This window comes from Saccostrea echinata, unplaced genomic scaffold (assembly GCF_033153115.1).
Source record: "Saccostrea echinata isolate AGI-Se365-2 ecotype Australia unplaced genomic scaffold, CSIRO_AGI_Sech_v1 ptg000052l, whole genome shotgun sequence".
NCBI classification, from domain to species: Eukaryota; Metazoa; Mollusca; class Bivalvia; order Ostreida; family Ostreidae; genus Saccostrea; species Saccostrea echinata.
This window is the reverse complement of record NW_026889801.1, coordinates 6849179-6866745: the sequence shown is the minus strand read 5'-3', so window position 1 is coordinate 6866745 and position 17567 is coordinate 6849179. Positions and strand designations below refer to the sequence as shown.

The window sequence follows — 17567 nt, the reverse complement described above, 5'->3', positions numbered from 1 at the left end:
TAGAAAATCTGTTGTTTTTTTCACGGAATATAGTTTAAATTTACTAATAATTGCAAAAAATGTATAAGTTGCCATATTTTTTTTAAAACGTAAGACAATAAAAAACAGAAGTGAATGTCAGCATAAAAAATCGTACAGTTTTAGTGAACAGTATCATAAACATTATGTAAAAACTGGTTAAAATACATAATTCTGATGCTTAAGGTTCCTATGTAATTGCTACTTTCTAGATATAATTGAATTGTGAATATCAGGAAAACAATTTTACATTAAAAGTACAACAAAGAAAATTCCTGAATGAAGATACCTTAGAAGGAGTTATTGCCCTTGGCAACATTTTTGTAGATTGAATATTTGATTAAACGAAGGAAATATACATTTTTACAATTTTTTTGCTTAATAATTATATGCAATTTATCTATTGAAAATCACTCATCCAAAAGAAATTTTTCTAATGGGTATGAATTTAGATTAATAACAATTTTCGCAAAAACCTTTGAAATCACAGGAGGATGGAAATACCTTAAGTCTATGCTATTTAGCATGTGAACTGTTTGTCATAAGACAATATGAAAAATACCAGCATTACAATCCATTTAACCTTAACCTTTGACCTACTTTGAAAAAAATACCCCTGGTAGTTTAGTATAACTTATGATTTCTGAATTTTGAGAGGCAGGATTTTGATAATTAGTATTTACGCATGTTTATGAGCTCATATGATACTGTACTTTGAAACTGTGCGATATTCAATAACCACACAAACTTTTATTTAGATACAATGAAAATACATCGGGATCGGTATTCCGCAATGGATCATGTAGAGGGACAATATTGCAGTACAGACAGACTGAAATCTCTTTTTGAGGATTGTTTGAAACACATTGAGCTCATGATACAGTACTTTGAAATTGTATGATATTCAGTTACTACACAAACTTATATTTAAATACTTTGAAAATACACTGGGATTGGTATTCCAGAATGGATCGTGTAGACTGACAATATTGCAGTAATGACATCTGAAATCTGTTGGAAACACGTATTAATAAAATGATAAATAGTTATTTCTTATAATTTCAATTTAATTATTCATTTGAGGGTTAGGGAACCATAGTTTCTTTGATTGTAAGATTCTATCGCAGTCTTATGCTATCCATGGATGCCAATTGTTTGTAAGAACTATCGTGTAAATAGTAAATAAAAGTTGACCACTCTTAAATTTATTTACATCTTTATCAAAGCTACAAAGCAGGCGATGCTAAGTTTTATAATTCTTTTGAAAGTCTTCAACATTTTCAAACAGATACAACAAATAAATGTCTCAAAGTTGTTAAATGCTAATTAGAACATTATCAAGAAGTCACCAAAAACACGTTATGCATGTGTTTGTCATAGTACATGTGTATAACAAGAGCATGATTACAATATTACAAGTAGCTGAACATCTGTAGGTAACAGTAAAGCCAATAGATAAATAAAAGGTATTCAACATTAATTATTTCATTCATCAATTTTGTATCTACAATATCATTATATACTGGCCATTCTGACATTTCCTTCAATCTAATTAGATATGAATATTCTGAATTTAAGTTAAAAATATAAATAATAAACTCAATATATTCCGTAAATAAATGGTGAGCCAAAAGAATAAAACCTTTTTTTTAGAATTAAAAATATCAAAAATGACTGAAAATAGCATTGAACAAAAATGAGCTTCGATTGTGCATCTTCTTTTCGGTTTTAGAATAAACAGCACTTCCTTTTTAAAGCACATAAAGTGCATATCTGAATCATTTTAAAAATGAATCAGTTTGTCTTAAATGAGGTTTACAATGTTTTAAATATTTTAAAGGCAAAAAGAAAGCAAAAAAACAAAACAAAAAAAAAAAAAAAAAAAAAAAAAAAAAAAAAAAAAAAAACAACAAAAAAAAAAAAAAAAAAAAAAAAAAAAAAAAAACACGTCGATCTATATAAAAATATTTTTTGATCACTCTATAATTCACATTATTAAAAGATACAAATTTAATCTTTCTTCGAATGAAACTAGAAGGATGTTATATTTAAAATTAAAATGTAATCACTTACCAAAAGATTGCATTTATTTGGTTATTAAGCAGTCAGAGAACAGGGAATTTGAACATTTATTGGATCATAATAAATTATATCAAAATAATTATATAATTATTAATTAATTATAATAAATACTGCATGCATACATGTAACTCGGTGCACTAAAAAAACCTTCCTCCGTGGAAAAATAGATAAAAGAATTGTGCAGCTAATAGATATGTCTTGTGTAATAAACATTGTTTTGAAGAATTGCACTTGGTTGAATCATCAAATGCCTGAAAAGGAATAAAAATCGATAAAACAGGATTACGTGTTTTAAATTTGATTCCATATTTTACATAGAATATTTCTCGTAAATATTCATACCAATGAAAGAGAAAATTACTTGGATTACAAATGTAATCTTTATTCTTTAAGACATATATATGTATCAATAATGCATGGCAAGTATAAAATAAAAAGAAGAAGTAGTAAAGAACAATGCTTCTAAATCTGTATTCAGTGATTTAATTTTCCATCATATGAAAGTTAATGGTACCTGAAATATACCTTAGTTAAAATACTCGATCGTAAAAATACTGAATTATTTATAGAAAAATCAATATAGAGGGACCAGCAATATGTTCAATTCAGATATACAATTTAAAATAAAACACGGAATTATGTCTTAATGTATACTCAAAAATGAGATTTTTACATGCATGGTTTGTGTCGCTAAAAAATTGACAAATTCATTTCTAATGGTTATCAAATACAGGGAATAGTATGATTGGTCATGTAACATATTTCTAGATAGAAATTTTGCATAAATTCTAAAGACTTTTTACTTTTCTGTCACATTCTTGCTCCCGCCATTCTTGTCTTAGCCAATCAAAGCCATCGGAACATCTCCCAACCATAGGGCACCATTTACAACCAAACGAGTCGTCCTGAGTTAAACAAGTTGTACAATCCTTGGCAATATTACAAGCTGTAAGCGAGTATAGAGACATGAAAGCTTTTAAGCGATAGTGTCTGAATAAGAAACATCTAATGAGAAAGCGAAGTGCGGAAAATTTTGAATTTAGATAAAATAAAGCCAAGAGGTTTGCAAAGGGTGTCATTTCACGTACATATTGCTGACGTTAAGGCATTATCAGAGACAGAAAGCATTATTTTTGTCTACCCAGGGTTTCAGTAAGATTAATACTGAGATAATTTAGAGTAATAATATTGATTAAACATTTTTTTTATTCTCCCAATGCAAATAAAACAGCTTACTCTTTAACGTGTTCAAAATAACCACTGTCCCTGTCCGAACAAGTTTAAAGTCAATGTCCAAACTGTTATATTTGTTTATTGTCCTTCTTTTTACGCCGCCTGTAAATATAGTTCTATGGATTCAAAATTACGTTTTACTCAAAATTTACTTTTAGAGGGTATTTTTTAAACAAGAGGCCAGAGGGCCTTAATGGTCACCTGAGTATAATACAACAATTTAGAGGATCCATAGAGTATATAATGAACTGAAAGGTGAAGCTTTGTTGCCCAAAAGCAAGAAAAATAGGGTGATCAGGATCAACAAAATAATTAGTCTAGTGATCATTATCAGTTCATAAATTAGGTTCTGATCTGTTCCCCATTTATCACTAACACCATAAAGTATATTAACAAACTATCAGTGCTTCTGTACTATATTAATTTCTTGTTGAAATATCTTACATTGGACTCTCTTGGTCTTTGATGAGCATTAAATAACACAAGTTATTTTTGTCTCATTTTTATTTATCTATTACTTACAAGTCTACCTGATCATAAACCTATGAAAGTACTTTTTGTATTATAAGATAAAATTTTTTTCATTATTCTCTTATTCTATTAACCTTTCAAGTAAATTATTTACAGTGACTAATTATCAAAAGCAAATGGCAAAGGGGAATAACTCCTCTCAGTAGCATACAAATTAATAGAGCCCTGGCCAGGACCAGAACACTTGACAAAATGGTCCAGATGTTCAAAAATCTTTATTAAAACTTTTACTCTTTTTGCCTCTGATATGCCCAGGTGCAGAGAAGAGTTTCAAAGAAATTATGCATTTTTTTACTACAGATTCACTATATTATCAATAGAGCCCCCCCCCCCTTCAGTCCCTACCGAGAAACACCAGAGCTTCTCACCCTGAGACCAGAAGTTTGCTCATCATACATGTAAGTAATCACTTTGTTTATCTGATTAACACTAAGGAGCAGACAATGCATTTTCACAATATAATCAAGAGAGCTCCGCCCAAACACCAGAACCCCTGACCCTGGGGCCATGAAATTCACAATTTTGGAAGAGGCACTCTTGCTCATTATAACTATGTACTTACTTAGTTTATTTAATACCCAGGAACAGAGAAGATTTTCAAAGAATTATTGCATTTTCACAATATAATCAATCTAATCACAATTTTGAAAGAAGCACTCTTGCGCATCATAACTATGTACTTTGTTAGTTTATTTGATACCAAGGAGCAGAGAAGATTTTCAAAATAATAACGCACTTTCACTATACGATCAATATAGCCTCGCCCTAGCACCAGAACCCCTGACCCTGGGGCCATGAATTTCACAATTTTGGTAGAGGGCTCAATGCTTATTACAATCATGCCAACAGTTTGACCGCTTGATGTTCAGGAGTAAAGAAGAAGATTTTTAAAGATTGCATTAATTTTTGTGGTTTTAGCCCCACCCTCAGCCCAGGGACCATGAAATTCACATTTTTTGTTCCCCTTCACCCATAGATGCTTTATGCCAAATTTGGTTGAAATTGGTTAAGCGGTTTCAGTAAAGAAGCTAAAAATGTTCAAATGTTTAAGGACGCCGCACGACGAACGACGAAAACGGATAGCAATAGGTCACCTGAGTGACTCAGGTGACCTAGTTATTAAAATAGAATTAAGAAACTTATCACAAAAATGTTGCTCATATAATATTTTTTTAATATGAAGTTGGTTTTGCATGAACATTTTCTGAGTGCTACCTTTAAATAAAATAGTGAAAAGTAAAGAGAAAATTGGCTGGTTACAACATAATTCACATCCTTTTAAAATTAAAAAAAAGGCAGGTGTTTCATGCTTATTATTTGCTTTTTAGCTTTCCAAACCTGTTCGTAAGCTTAAGATTTTGAAAAATTATACGAGAGCTATCAAACAAATTCATGAACACATTTTTTGTTTAGCAATACTGCTATACGTTTGTGCGATAACAATTTATAAAATAGACCATGATTGAATTAAGATGTGATATCGGAAAAATAACAATTATACTAATCCATGGCAACAAGGATATTTGCTATATTTTATTACAGAAATACTTGGACTGCCTTATCCTGTTATGATTCATGTATTTTACATCCAAACTCCATGTATAATTTTATAATGTGGGTCATAAGTGCTTTGAAATACATTTGTCTGTTTTATGAGGAAAATTTATTTTGTAATTGATTTTTATTAGATTTTACCTATAGAATTATATTGCATGAAGAGCTATGTTGTTTGCAAAATCCAGACAACTTCAGAAAATTTTAAATATATCTGTAGAAGGAGAATACTCTGTTCAATAAATCATATAAATAAAATTGGGTAGACACTAAAGGCATTAAGAAAAATATCTGAATGAAATGTTGTAAAACACTGTTGAAAAACAATTGGATTACCTCCCTTGCAAGAGCTCTCTAGCAAAGGAGTTCGGAAAGAATGAAACAGACAACAATAGAGGAATTGCGGGAGAAAAAGGAAAACTTCCAACTTGGAGTAATTGGACAAAAACAGATAGTGGTTTGTTGAATATGTTTTTTTTTTTCATGTCTATTTTTGGGTAAACTTTTGATAATTTTTTTCTTTTTAAAGCAAAATTAAAGATTAGGAACTTCAATAGGAAAGTACTTAAAGATTCATTTCTCTTTCCCATGATGTGATACAAACACTGACTGCATGAGTGATGCAAGGTACCTACAGCTTGTGAGCAACCTGTTATATGACCACTAATGTTTAATTCTGCAGTTGTTAGATTACTCTTAATGCAATTAAGAATAGATAAATGCTATAATGATATTTAGAATAATTAGAGATATGTCTATGATGTTTGTGAATATATACAGTGTAAAAAGAGGTCATAGGGTCACACTGCAGGTAAAACTAAAGTCCCTAACCACACAAAAAAGTCATTCTAACTCACCCCCTTCCTCTTTTATAAATCAGAGTTTATATTATTTCACATTAGAACTAAAAATTTGTTCAAATCTTATTTTTTCTCCTGCATCTTCCATACAATCAATGCAACATACATATATCAAATGAGCTGTTTTTCTACCAATTGCCAAATGGATAGGGAATGGTACTGATACCAATTCAATGTTGAAAAATAGCATCAAATTTATTTACCTTAAAGCTTTGGATGAAATTATAATATAACTTGACACAATGAACAGAAAACAATGGATTCTGTTGAATCTATATGAAAGGAAGTACAGTTGAAAATGTGTAGGTAGTTTATAAATTGATATGCCTGAGTGTTAATATAATTATGTAAAAGTGAGAATAAAACTTATGAATTGAAAAAAAAAAATGAATTATTGGGTACAATTCTCAAGTTTATAAAATGTTTATAATAAAGTAATCAATAAAATTATCATACCACCCCTCCATCTTCAGGAAACCAGACCTCAATCATTATTTGGTCAAAAGAAGTCATACATAAGAAGGAGGAATTAAGTGATGTTTGTCTATGAAAATTGACCCCACCCCACCCCCACTCCAGAACCCAGAACTCCTATATATATTTTGCAGCTTGTTCATATATCTGAATTGTTCCCTTGTCTACATATATGCAACTGGTTCATGCTACATATAATTATTAACATTGACTAGCATGGTGGAAATTACATGCATATATCATAAATGCCACCTTTACAGAAGATAGGATGTACATGTGTGTTAATCTACTACTGTACCACTTATTCAGTAGTAATACATAAACTTTTGTTATTTTTACAGCTATTATACATAGTTGAAGATGACACCCTGTTCCTTTAAAGAAGCCACTGGAGGAAATATATCTTGATCGCAACCATTATTAAAGTTTAATCTTGTTTTACCATGTTACAAATCAGTTATCTGTCAAATAACCACATACCGGTAATCCCCAGAACTGAATCTGAAGGAATGGAGGATTGCATGTGTTATGTATTTTTTTGGATAATAGACAGTTAATACATGTATGTTCCCAAATCACAGACAAAACTTGGACTTGCTTGGACTTTTTTGAATTGTTTTTGAGCCTCATGTGTGTATAAACTGAATATCAAATGATCTAATATAATGACTTTTGAGAAATTTTGAAAATTCTTTTTGTATTTTTGAGCTATTAGGAAATGGGACTTGCAAGAATAAGTAGCCACTAAAATTCTATTTTTGGTTCTTAAGATTTTCCAAGTTAAAATTGGGGACTTGGAAGAACATTCTGATTTTATTTATTTTCTTAAGGAGTAGTTGTCAAAAGTTGAAGCATTATTCATGCACTTTAAAGAAACCTCCTCCTTAAAAAGAAAATTGAAGATTTTCCAAAAGAGTCAAATGATATTTTTTTTCATTTACTTTATTTTTAAAAAAACAAGGGGGGGGGGGGGGGGGGGCAGGCTGAACTCTTAGCATGTTTTAAATGAATGTGGTCAAATTAATCTTTGTTGAATCAATTTTAGCTCACCTGAGCTGAAAGCTCAAGTGAGCTTTTCTGATCACCTGTCGTCCGTCCGTCTGTCTGTCTGTCTAACTGTCTGTCTGTATGTCCATCCATCTGTAAACTTTTCACATTTTCAACTTCTTCTCAAGAACCACTGAGCCAATTTTAACCAAAGTTGGTACAGAGCATCCTTGGGTGAAGGGGAGTTTAAATTGTTAAAATGAAGGGCCAACCCCCCTTACAAGGGAAGATAATCAAGAAAAGACAAAAATTGGGTGGGGTCATTAAAAAATCTTCTTCTCAAGAACCACAGGGACAGAAAAGCTGAAACTTATGTGGAAGCATCCTTGGGTAGTGTAGATTATAAATTCTTTAAAGCATGGCCCCCGGGGGTAGGGCGGGGCCACAATAGGGAATCAAAGTTTTACATTGAAATATATAGGCAAAATCTTTGAAAATCTTCTTCCCAAGAACCACTGGGCCAGAAAAGCTGAAACTTATGTGGAAGCATCCTTGGGTAGTGTAGATTCTAAATTGTTCAAATCATAGCCCTTGGGGGTAGGGCGGGGCCACAATAGGGAATCAAAGTTTTACATTGAAATATATAGGCAAAATCCTTGAAAATCTTCTTCTCAAGAACCACTGGGCCAGAAAAGCTGAAACTTATGTGGAAGCATCCGCAGGTAGGTTAAGGCTTCCCGTAGAATATCACAGTGCACTCTGTGCCTTCACATCTCTGAACTACCAAAATATGACGTCATAACGGAAAATGACGTCAAGTCACTGCAAACTTGAGGTGTTATGACGGGGAGAGTGTCATGAACTATACACTTTATTTCAAACTGCTTGTAAAATGCTAGATAGCTATTGCAAAATTCACGGGTCGTTAGAGGTTTTTTAAGTCTTATATGTCCGAATATTTTAAAATTACACCGCTTAACTACCCTTGATTGAAATTCAGCATTTTCAAAATGCTTATGAAAAATGTACTTTTGAAATGTACTCTGTTTTATACCCGTGGTTGGAGGTAGAATTTATTTTTTGTGTATAAAAGAGTCTGGCGCAAGTGATTAATGAGGATTAATCTGAGAATTTTTGTGGAAATCTGTAAGAAGAAGTTGTTCTCTAACTGAATCTTGCTTGGAAAAAATGTGTTGGCTTTGTTTTAATACAGATTATGATATTGTGTGGAAAATACCCTTAAATTTGTAGGTAAGTTGAATTTCTCAGGAAATATTTTGTACCCAAGTAATACTCTGACTTTTCCCAAGCACATTTCGGATACACAAGGATACGATGAGTTTATTTATATAACAAAATGATAATAATTATTGTGTTAATCAGCTGCGCCGAAGCGATTTATATGAAACACTTCACAAAATTATAAATGACCGTCACGTGATCAACAAAGTCATGTGATATCATAACAAATATGCTAATATATAGCCAAGGAAACCCTCTATATAAATTGGAAGTACTAAAGTTCAATACTTATAAATTAGAACCAAAACCGACCTCGCAATGACATATTATGTTTTGAGCGCATTTTAAAGCTTCGGGAAGCCTTAACATAGCTGCGTCCTTGGGTAGTGTAGATTCTAAATTGTTCAATTCATGGCTCCGGTGGGTAGGGCGGGGCCGCAATAAATATTACAAGGGGGGGGGGGGGGTCTTGTGAAGAACAGCAGGGCCAAAGTTACTCAGGTGAGCGTTGTGGCCCATGGGCCTCTTCTTAGTCTAAATAAACATTGACTTTAGTTCAATCTGATGTGAATTAAGAGGTTGAATGATATAAACAGAGGGGGAAAATAAAATAGATTTTTCATTGGAAGTCTCCTATAATTGCTTTCAGTAGTGTATTTATGGAACTACTGAAGGAGAAATTTTTAAAGGGGCATTAACCATAGATGTACTTAATGGGCTTTTCTATTTAAAAAAAATTGTGTTGTTGTTGTTTTCATCATCTTAAACACTTCTGCATTTTCATCTTTAAATTTACTGAAAATACCATTGGACCATGCTTGACATCGAATATCCTTCAGTAAAGAGGCATATTTCAAGATTGTTCAAATAAATGGCTGAGCTCCTTCCCAAGAGGAGATAATCAGCTGGGAAAGCTAAAAATAGGATGGGGTCATTTATATTTGCATAAATCTTAAGAAAAAGATGATGTGAAAGCTTCCTGATATATCAAATTATAGCCATTGGGTTTAGGGTGAAACCACAACAGGGAATCAAAGTATACAGACAAAAATAAAAACAGCGAAGCCAGGATTTGTCATATTATGCAAGGAATTTTCGGGTAGTGCAGATGTCATTGTGTACTAATTGTGGTCCCAGGGTCTAAGATGAGGCTAAAATGGAGACTAAATGAGAATACATGTACATGTACACATTTTCAGACATTCTTTTCAAGAATAGCAAGACCAAACTAAATCATATCAATTAATTTGCAAAGATTCCCAAGTTATTTGGATTTTAGTTTTTTCCTTCAGATTGTCAACCTCTAGGTATGGATGGGGCTAAAATTTTACATAGTGCAGGGGAGGAAAATTTTAGGGAACATCAAGGTCATTTTAATCATTATTGATGTTGAAGCATCATTATTAAGTGTTGACTAAAGGTTGTTCATGACGCATTACTTTGCACATGTTTTAAATACACGTATTTCAAGAACTGGTCATAACAGATAAAATTTTTAACTTTGACCTCAATTAATTAACTGACCTTGCCATTGGGGTCAAGGTCAACAGTAGAGCATGAAATTATCTTCTTGAATTGTCAAGCAGTATACACGGAACATCAATGTATGAAATATTTGAGCAAGGTTCAAAATATCACGAACCATGTAGATTTAGATAAGAAATTATTAGACATAGAATATATAATACAGAATAATTTGACCATGGAGTCAAAGGTCAAAGTGAGGAGAAGGTCATAGTAGTGCATGACTCATTTTCTGTTACAACTGCACCCATGTGGAATAAGGATATCTTGTTTCTGAAAGGACAAATTACTTCTAGTTATCTGAATTGTTAACAGGAAATTATCTAAAAATGCCCAAATTTGCATATTTTTTTAATCTCCATGGCAACTATGTTTTTTAAAGTCTACCCAATTTTATTTTTTTAATTTTTTTGTATACTCATACAGTTACAAAATTTCATTATAGAGTTTATAAGCAGTTGTACGGATTTTTGTCAAATGCCTTTTAAAAAATGTCTGAAATTCAGCTATTTTGTCAATGCTAAACTTGTCGCTTTTTCCCATTGCCATAGCAACGTAACAGAAGAACTTAATCCAATTTAATCAGGCAAAGTAGAACTACATTGTATCAATTTAGTCATCTTTATAAAATGGGTAGTTTTAAACCATCTTTTGAGAACATTTGCGTGAAAAATACATTTAATTATGTCAGTATTTGCCCGTTTTGAATGTGAAAAATTGTTCTGGTAACTAAGAAAATGTTTCTCCTTGGATACGACTCAGTGATTATGGTTGACATCATTAATTTTGTATTTTTCTTGTTATTTGTGACAGAAATAATCCATACACACAATTTTTTTTTTAAATCAGATTTTTGACTTTCCATAGAAAGCTCAATGCTTACTGACATGCTCTCTTAAGGACATTGGCAAGGTTCCTTGTCACATTAAAATCATCGTATCATTCATTTGTAACTGAATTTTAAATTCCATGTACATATCCCGTTGGAAACCCCTTCTTTTTAAACTTCGTATCATTGTAAATAGCCTTCACTGAACCTCAATTCACTGGACCTTAACCCGCCAGTTTGTGCAAGTTAGTTTGGACAGAGATGACGACGCCTTATCTCATCATATCTTTGCATTTTACATGTATGTACCCTTGCAATTCATTGCAGTGCTTGTTCTGGTGTGCTATTATTCTTAGCAATGTAATGGTCCAGTTTTTCTGAAGTAAAGTTTATGTTTATACTTCTATTTTATATTTATACTTCTATTCTAGTTATTTTCTGCACATTATTTTTTTGTCCTAAAACATCCAGTCACCGCAGTTCTCATCATTCTTAGTATGTGTGTTTCGTTTAATTTGATTTTTATCGGCCGCAGAAGCGGCCGATCTAGTTGTGGTTGTGTTAGAATGTGCACATAGGGAATTGAGCCGTTATTTTTTCATTGCTGCGATGGAATAATTCTTTGTTGTTGACAAACTTAATAGTTATGAATAAAAGTTTTAAAAATTCGCTTAATACTTAGTCTTAATGGTTGTTATTAGGTTTGAATTTGTTTTTCATTTCACATCAGATATTCATTAATTTATGATTTTATTAAAAGTTGTTGCATGAACTGCTCCCCACCATGGGATAGGATGCAAAGGATATAAAAACAAAACGTATTAAGTTTCCGGATTACAGTTCCAAAAATAACTAATAAATTGTAAAGGGTTTTATAGTAAGTGAATTTTGTTTGAATACAGTTGAATACAATTATTCACAAATATCACAATGATTTCATTTTTGCACTTCACATTTATTTTGATACATCATCGATATCATCATATGACAAAGATCCTTGATATCAGCATGTGAAGTCTATTTGTTGTCAGCATTCAGATTTTCATAATTAGTAGTTTCGATATTTTTTGCGTATGTCTTTGAATCAAATAATTTTATTATGAGACTATCTTTTACTGCGCACAATCCTATTTTTATTTCCATGAGTTTATTATTGATTGATCACACTGCAAATTAAAGTTTAAAATATGAACAGAAAAAGTGAGGCAATGGAACAGTTTGCAAAAGAAATGTACCACATACATGTAATTTTTTCTATTTTGAATTTTTCCTTTGGATTCTCTTTTGTGAAAATTTTTTAAAATACTATAATAATATAATTTTTGCGGCCAATTTGATGATTTGCATCAATTTAACTTGTTATCTATAGTAACACGTCCTTGAATATTTCAAAGTACGGTGTACAATTTCTGTCATGATAGTTTGTCCGTAAAGTAGCAATTCGCCAAATTGCATTTGTGTAAGAGTTGTATGAATAATTTAAACAACTCATGTGTGTGTAATTGAGTCTTATATAAGATGTGTCCATTATCTATAAATATGATAATGAGTGTAGTGTGTATTTGTGTAAAACCAATAGAGTGTGTAAGCAAAACTTGTATGTATATGTTGGAGCAGCTTCCATCCATATGTCAGAGTTTTTGTACAACAGTGAGGCCACCCAGTGCTTTAAGTCCGCCCATGGTGTGTAGTAGATAGGCCAGCCGGCCTTGGAACCTAGAGTCCATCATCCAGCTTGTGAGGTGGAAAAGCCAGCGGCGAGACGGGAAATGACGACAAACAACAACGACATTTGTATATAGTATCACGATTCATAAAAGATGTAGATTGTAAGAAAAAAAGCATTTGAGCTGTATTTTAATTAGTTAAAATAATACCCGCTCGACAATCTGTGACATTCCTGGTTATTGTATAGAATTTTTCAAGATCTCTTGAGTAGGTTTTATTGTACTTAAGAGGCTATATTCTGGATTGTTTAACCTACCAATCCAACCTTCTTTAATTTTTTAAATTTTATCAAATCAATACTTTTGCAATCCGCAATGCATTTCCTATGTAAAATGTTGATAAAAGGGACCTACATAATTTTTCACCATAATATTTCTCCAAATCCAACTTATTTCAAATAGTGTTTGTATTATATAAATTAATGTATCTTCATTTCTTATGACTTCTAGATATTTTGTCTGAACATGTATATATAGAAACAAGACAAGGACATGCCAGCACCGATCTTTATGTTTGAGTTACTTCCCTTAACAGCTATACTTTCATATTATTCATAATGGTCAAGAGAGTCAGACTGATTGATTGTTTCCATCATGTAATTGACGGAATTGATTGAAACACAAATAATATTTGCATGAATTTATTTTAATTTTCATTCGTAGTTACTAAATGTTGCTTTCCCTATACAACTTAGGAACTGATCTCAGTCGGTTTACCTTTCAGCATATGACACATCTTTGTCCTTCCTAGCATATTGAGCATAGCTATGATAAATGACGACCTTTTGGCTCTTCGTCGCCTGAATACAATGTACAACAAAGCCATTGCTAATTTTCTTTCTTGCTGTATAGATGATTTTACCCGTTGAAGGAAGTACACGTGCTTTTGTTTACCTCTGTAACATACGTTTTTTTGGTTAGAGAATTCTACACTCTCAATCACTATTTCGTAAGTGAAAAACCCATGTAATAAACCTTTTTTTTCTCCAGAAAACTCGGACTTGCAAATGTCCTTAAGAAAGACAAAAAATACTAGAAAAGACGAAATGTGATAAAGTTGCAATTAATAAGCTACAGGGTGTAATTAATTAAAGACAGCTAAAATGCACCAAATGATATTTTTCCATGTTCTCATGCCTCAAGATCATGAACCAAAAATTCAAATAATTAAAACCTTGAAATAATTTCGAAATTAAAAAAAAAAATCAAGATTTTTTGGCAACTATTAAATATTGTTTGCTCACTAGATACCCTAACAAAAATTATAGTTTACTATAGTTAACTATAGTTTCATTTAAATAAATACTTTGATACTTTGATTTACTATGAACTTTACTATAGAACTTTTTTTTTAGATTTAAGCGTTTAAAATCTCTTAAATTTAAAACCACTAATGTAAAATTTGAAAATAATATGCTAATATTCTAGTAATATCTCCATTTAATATATCACATATGCAGGTATTAACTTTAGAACATAATGTATAACAATCTGAAATCCATAGTAAAAATACTGTGATTCATTATAGTGAACACTATGATTTACTATAGAAACTTTGATACTGTAGTTAACTATAGTAAACAATGGTATATTTTAATTAGAGTATCGACATTAAAACCTAAATTATGACTTCTTTTTTTTTTTATCAATTTCATTGTCTTAGGGCCAAGTGTTTTCTATATGTTGGACATTATTAGCTAAATGATACATTTTACCTGTTTGTAGGCAAAATAGATTGTTCCATTGGTGTGAAGAGTTGTTTGAAAATGGAAGGGCTTAGCTGCAAAAATGATATAAAGTTTTCTTTAATAGAAGCTTTAGTATAACAAGAGGCCCAAGGGACTTAACGGTCACCAGGGTACAATACAATGATTTATAGGATAAATAGAATATAAAAAAAAATTAAAAATGAAGCTCTGTTGCCCAAAAGAGAGAGAAGTAGGAAGGTCAGGATCAACAAAATAATTAGTCTAATATTCAGTAACAACTCATAAATTAAGTTCTAATCTGCCCCCAATTTATTACTATCACCACGCAGACTATTAACAAACTATTAGTGTTTCTGCACTATTTTTAACCCAATATTATAACCTCACTTGGTCTTTGAAGAACATTTAATAAGATAATCTATTCTTGTCTCCATGTTGTGTATCTATTATTTACAGGTCTACCTGAACATTAATACTTAGAAAGTACTTTTTGTATTACACAACATTATTTTTTGCATAATTCTCTTATTCTGTTAACCTATCAAAAACTTTATTTACAGTGATTAATTATAAAAGGTGAATAGAATGGGGAATAACTTCTTTCAGTAGTGTACAAATTAATAGAACCCTGCCAAGGACCAGAACGCTTGACAAAATGGGTCATATGTTAAAAAATCTGGTAAAAATAATAGATAAATTAATAGAATCAAACCCGAACATCGGAACCCTTGACCCGGAAATTCACAATTTTGGAAGATACTCACTTGCTCATCATAACCGTGCATCAAGTTTGTTTGCTGAATACCCAGGATCAGAGGAGATCTATTAAGGAATAGTGCATTTTCACTATATTGTCAACAGAGACCCGCCCTAGCACCAGAACCTCTGACCCTGGACCATGAATTTCAAAATTTAGGTAGAAGGTTCAATGCTTATTACAAGCATGGCAACAGTTTGACAGCCTGATGTCCAGTAGTAAAGCAAAAATATTTTCAAAGATTGCATTAATTTTGATAGTTTTGGTCCTATTCCTCGGGCCCAAGAAGAGCAGGGACTACGAATTTCAAAATTTATATTCCCCTTCACCAACAGATTTTATATGCCAAAGCTGAAAATGTTCAAAACTTTACAAACGAAAGGACGGAAAAAGCACGACGACGGGCGAAAAGAGATAGCTATATATAAAAATTGTGATGTTTTTATTCAAACTATGAAGAAGCGTACAGTCTGTCAATTGTTATGTATGGAAGAAAAAAACTAAAACAACTCTCTCTGTCTTATACATATATAATTATACATACATACATACATATATATATATATATATATATATATATATATATATATATATATATATATATATATATATATATATACACACACACACACACACACACACCCTTACACACACACACACACACACAAATTAGCTAACGCACCACCTAAATGAATTAATATTTTCCGTTTCAAAACTTGTTTTAGCTGCAGAACTGTAGCTCTCCGAAAAAAAAATTGACAGACCGGAGAGCTACAGTGCCACCCATAGAAAAAAACTGTATATTTATTGCGCACAAAAAGTTGCGCTTGATTTTGGATTTATTTTTCCAAATTCTTACCTCCACTGCACAAAATATCGATTTCCAAAAATTCCTAAGACTTCTATCAACTACTCTTGCAGTTGACATCTTTACGAAACGCTTTTGGCCGAATTGTCTTGCCACCCAATAGGGCAGTTTTAACAAGCGAAATTTTGGATGGTCTTAATTTCAGGCCCAGGAGGGATATTAACAGCGATTATTGGAAATGTTTTGATATGGGAATAGTGCAAAAAAATGTGTTAAGAACACACGGTTAGTAATATTAAAATATTGCAGTTCAAAAATACGGAGAAATAAATCGAGAAACAGCGCACTTTTTTGTGCGCAATAAATACGGTATATAGTTGTTCTATGGGTGGCACTGTAGTTCCCCGGTATGTTTTTTTTTCGGAGCGCTACAGTTCTGTAGTTAAACTTGTTTATGATGTTTTTGATATATAATTATGTTACTTTAAGAAAAAAAAAATTAGGCATTTAAAAGTCTTAACTGATAAATAACAGCAATGTTTACTGAAGCGTAACAATTTCATAGAAAAATTAAAATCATGTTTATACTTCTTTGGTGGAATAAATTTCTGTTTTTTTTTTTTTTCTTTGTGGTTGTGTTCTTTATGTTTGTACTAATTAAAAACTCAGAAAAAAAGTTACACCGTATGAGGCGTTTGACTCTAGAAGAGCGTTCTAGGGCAGCCAGTATGGTGTTTGCAGAGGGTTCCTTTGGAGAAATTTGTGAAAAATTAAAACAATTACATAATTACGCACTTCTCTGATGAAAAATTGTTGAAATTAAATTGACAATCATAAAAATATTTACAATTGTTTAGATAGCGACGACACTAGGTAAGCACCACACAATGTCTTCAAGATTGCTCCACAAAATTTGGGCAACCGGTAGTTGGGTGGATTTGGAAGGGTCACCAAGGCACTGGATGACTACTAAGAAATATGGTAGTCAGTCAGGGTATATAACACGGACCACCATCGGTTATCACCAACTTTATATCTTGGCAAAACCGGTGCGCAGTGCACATCGGGAAATTGGTTTTCGGACAAGAAGGTCCTTTAAGGGTCTTGTCATGACACCAAGACATTTGTCCATCCAACTGTTTTGGAAAAGATGGCCTTTTTTAATACTAGTACCAATCAGGCAAATGATCGATTCACAAATAAGAATAATAAGTGGTGCATTAGCAATTTTG

At 31.9% G+C, this 17567-nt stretch overlaps 1 protein-coding gene and 1 long non-coding RNA gene across 2 annotated transcripts in view; one reads left to right on the top strand and one right to left on the bottom strand.

Moving 5' to 3' along the window:
• Positions 1-17567, top strand: part of LOC133204070 (uncharacterized) — a 135105-nt gene that overhangs the window by 58248 nt on the left and 59290 nt on the right. The gene's annotated exons all lie outside the window — the stretch shown is intronic.
• On the bottom strand, positions 2219-3458 carry LOC133204084 (uncharacterized). The gene is made up of 3 exons (XR_009723540.1): positions 3337-3458; positions 2904-3046; positions 2219-2351 (listed from the first exon to the last, which is right to left on the bottom strand). It is a non-coding gene; the product is annotated as an uncharacterized LOC133204084 (long non-coding RNA).